The following is a 4,779-nucleotide window of genomic DNA, read 5'->3' on the forward strand; positions in this document are numbered from 1 at the left end:
AGCAAATACACAAGACAATTTTAAAAAAGCAGGCAAAACCTTAAATAGACATTTTTCCAAAGAATACTTTCAATTACGTAACAGGCATATGAAAATATGCTTAACATAACTAATCACCAGGGAAAGGCAGATCAAACCACAATGTGATATCACCTCAGGCTTGTCAGTATGGCTATCACAAAGAATCAAAGAGGTGGAAGGCAGGGAACCCTCATATACTCTTGATGGGAAAGTGACATGAGGCATTTATTGTGGAAAACAATGTAGTGCTTCCTGAATAAATTAGAAACAGACCTACTTGTTATTTAGAAATGCCATGATACACACTCTCCAATTTTTTCCCTAATAATTATTCACCCTTTTAAAAGAAGGACAGCCTGCCATTTGTAACAATATGGAAATGACTGGAGGACATGTATCTTGCTGAGTGAATTAAGCTTGACATAACATGGTGTCACTTCCTTGTAGAATCTAAAACAAATTTTAAAAGTCAAACTTGTAATGGAGAGTAGAACCATAGCTATAAAAACCTGGGGTTTAGGGGATAAAGAGTAGAAAATGGTCAACTGAAACAAGCCTTCAGTTATAAGGTTACTAGGAACTGCATGTAAAACATGGGGACAATAGTTAATAAGAATGTAGTTTATTTTATTTTTTATTTGTTTTTTTCATTAACTTTTTTGAAAGTGATAAATATATATTTTAAATTCTTCGTACATGTATATAGTATAATAATGTCTGATTCATTCTACCATCCTTATCAATCCCACAGGCCCCCTCCCCTTCTCTCCTTCCCCTCTGTACAATCCAAAGTTCCTTCAAGAATGCAGCTTATTTTAAATATTTGCTAGCAGAGCAATATCAGGGATCTCACTATCCAAAAATTTGTGATGATATGAGGAGATGTTAATTATCTTGACTGTGGTAATCATTACACAACATGTACTTTTTCTTTTCACATTTTTATTGATGCATTATAGTTCTACATAATGATGGGATTTTTAATACATACTCATATGTGCACATAATAAACCATACAGCAGTATAATTTGGCCAATATCTCTCCCCAGCACTCCCTCCCCACCCTACCTCACACACCCTCGACCCTTTCCTCTGCTCACTTCCCTTTGCTTCTCATGAGATCCCTGCCTCCCCATCTTTCTTTTCCTTTTTCCTATCTTCTACATATGAAATAAAGCATATGACCCTTGACCTTCTGAGTCTGACTTACTTCACGCAACATAATCATCTCTAGTTCCATCCATTTTCCTGCAAATGACATAAATTTATTTATCTTTAGGGCTCCTCCATTGTGTATATATATCACATTTACTTTATTCACTCATCCATTGATGTATGCTTAGGCTGGTTCCATAGTTTGGTCATTGTGAACTGTGATGCTAAAAACCTGGGTATGCATGTATCATGCATGTAACATCCTTTGATTTTATCCACCCTTCCTGCAAGCCCCTTTCCTCTTCAGTAAAAAGTCCCCTTGTATTTTCATGTTATGTTTTTTTACTGTTGCTATATTTTAGATTCCATATGTGAAATGAAAAAAAAAATACAATACTTGTTTTTTTGAGTCTGACTTATTTCACTTAACGTGACCTCCTGTTCCATGCATTTTCCTTCAAATGACATGGTTTTGTTATTCTTTGTGGTGAAATAGTACTCTGTCCTGTGTATAGGACATGTTTTCTTTACTCATTTTTAAATTAATAGGGGTTTAGGCATAATAATTTGGTTATTATGACTAGAAGAGATCTGTCTATATCAGCTTTTCAGATCTGAGGAAGGCACGCACCTGTCAGGACACAGTGAAAACCCCAGGAGAGCCATCCCTAAGACACGTAAATAAATTATGGGATGACTGAGTCATGAAAACTTTTGTTCCTCCATTTTGATGGCTTCCTTAGTACTCCATGGAAGACCTCTCTTCCCTTTTTAACTCCAGCAGAGCTTCCAACACTTTTAGGATAAATCCCTATTCTAAACCCACTAGGTTTAACAATGAAAAGTAGTTATTTTCTTGTCCTGATAAAACATTGACTAATATACAAAGGCTATATTTACCAGAATTAACAGCAATGGACAAACCATTCTTTATGAACAAATTACACTTCTTATCTTTAATCTCAAGAGTACAATTACATGGGAGGACAATTATACCTCATCAGTCAAATTCTCCAAGGTGTATGTATGTGGTTACTATGAAGAGGTCACAAAAAGCACAATGCAGGTAAGGATTACACACATTATGGAATACTCGTATGTTGTACCATATATTAAATGTACATAATTATGACTATATGTTGGAATATGTATATACATATCTATAAGGGCTTACTTAAGCTAAGTTATATGTAATTATATACAGTATATATAATAAAATAAGTAATTTCTAACTTTCTATAATCAGTTTCACTAGGATAACAGGATAAGATGCATCAGTATTTTTTCTGCTTTTGCACATTTATCCTTAATAGGTCTACAGCAAAAGTTCTTCATGAAAGAAAAGTTGCATTTTCCAAGAATATCACTTTTTTAAAGGAACTGGGTTAAGAAAATCTCATCAATATCTCCTACTAATCTCCCTTCTCTTTTCCCTATATTATTGAACAAGTCATAGAGAAGAATTTTATCCTGAAATATCTAATCTCAGTTTTCATGGACAAATACCAAGAAAAGAAATTGTTAGGTTCTTTAGAAATTTTTCTATAACTTCATATAGCATTTTACAACTGTCTTCAAAGTCATTTTGTCTTTTACCCTCTGAAATGTATGAGCATTCCAGTTGCTCACCATTATGTGGAATTTCACTTGCATTCATTTTCAATTATTTGTTCTTTTCTAACTGGAGGGTCTGAATTTTAGTCATTCATTTTTTTTCAAATATAGAATAATAAATATAAGAATATTATGTTGTGTGCCAAAAAGATTTGGTGACAACTAATTTTCTGAAAGTGTCCTTCACATCTCTGTTCCTAAGACTGTAGATCAATGGGTTCAGCATGGGAATCACCACTGTATAAAACACAGAGGCTACTTTAACTGAGAGCCAAGAAGTCTTGGGACTAGGAGCGCAGTAGAGGAACAGGATGGTTCCATGAAAGATGGTGATGGCATTCCGGTGGGAGACACAGGTGGAGAAGTTTCTCTGACGCCCACTTGTTGAAGGTATCCTCATAACAGTGATGAAAATGAACACATAGGACACAGTGATAATGATCAGGCTGCTCACCTCATTGAATACCACAATAATGAAACATAGCATCTGGCTGATATGGGGGTCTGAGCAGGAGACAGAAACAATTACAGGGTGGTCACAGATGAAGTTATTTATGATGTTAGATTCCCCATATGACAGGGTAAGAAAATATGTGAGTGTCAGGGAGCATACCAAGCCCCAAGAGTAAGACCCAGCCACCAGAAGAACATAAAGCTTCTGAGACATTATAGTGGTATATAGCAGAGGGTTACAAACTGCCCCAAAATGGTCATAGGCCATGGCTACTAGCATGAAAGTTTCTATACCTGAAAAAATGCAAGCAAAAGAAAATTGCACGATACAACCAGAGAAAGAGAGATGGTTTTCTCTTTCACAACCAGGTTCTCCAGCAATTTAGGTGTAACTACAGTGGAATAACAGCAATCTACAAAGGAAAGGTGGCTAAGGAAAAAGTACATGATCGTATGGAGTTTGGGGTTGAACATGATGATTATTATCATCCCCAAATTTCCCACTAGAGTGACTGCATAAATGGACAAGAAAACTAGGAAGAGTGAAATCTGGAGACCTGGGTATTCTGAGAAACCCAACAGATTAAAAGTGGGCCTGCTGCTTCGATTTCCTTCAGAAGATGTCATAAATTCTGTGGGCTAAAAAAAAAAAAATACACAAGTTATTCCTGAAAAGCAGAATTAATAGGAAAAAAATGGAAGGAATAAAGAGGTGGCATGTGTGAAGAGTGACTTAATTTAAGAAACCTGGTACCCAATGAAAGCAGCAGCCGCACCTGGCAATTTCTTAAGATAGGAATTCCCCAACCCCATCAACCTTCTGAATCAAAAACTTTGGGATGATGTCCACACTTTGTGATTCTACCAAGCCCCCAGAGGATTTCTACCTGCACTGAAATGTGAGAAATACTAGATAACAACTTATTTAAAAGTCAACCTTTGTTAGTATTGTTTTGGTACTGCTGAAATATAAATTTATGGCTCAAAGTAATCACAAAAATTGAAGCAAAGGAAGCAGAACAGAAGCAAAGAGCCCCTTGATATGATTTGAGGAATGACACTAAGGATCGCAGAGATGGCTCAACATCACTATTGGCAACCCAGATATGTTAGTGTTAATTGCTTTTGCATTTTATACCCTTCTAGACATGATACAAAATCAAATGACCATAGAATTTAGTCGTTGGACTGTATAGATTCCATGATGCAGTGTAGATTGCATTCTATATGATTCTGTAGAATTTGCTACAGAATCTCATCTATGACATGTTCACACTGTCTCCATTCAAACTTTATCAATGCATGCTGTCTCCTTGGGTATTTTTATGTGTCTTTTATTGAGACATTGAATCAACATTTATTATTTTTTAGAGGTTTTCAATTAAATTTTTAATAACTTTATTAATATGCTTTAAGTCAGGTATATATTTAATATTTAATATAACTGATTACATATATATGTATATAGATAGCCTAAAGAACTGACTTAAAGCACATTAATAGTTATTTTACTTTAAATGTTAATGAAATACATAT

General features: G+C 35.1%; 1 pseudogene; it reads right to left on the reverse strand.

The window, feature by feature from the left end:
• Positions 1-2,920: 2,920 nt before the first annotated feature.
• Positions 2,921-3,870, reverse strand: LOC124959352 (olfactory receptor 5D13-like; annotated as a pseudogene).
• Between the last annotated feature and the right edge of the window lie 909 nt (positions 3,871-4,779).

The sequence above is a fragment of the Sciurus carolinensis genome, chromosome 11 (assembly GCF_902686445.1).
Source record: "Sciurus carolinensis chromosome 11, mSciCar1.2, whole genome shotgun sequence".
NCBI classification, from domain to species: domain Eukaryota; kingdom Metazoa; phylum Chordata; class Mammalia; order Rodentia; family Sciuridae; genus Sciurus; species Sciurus carolinensis.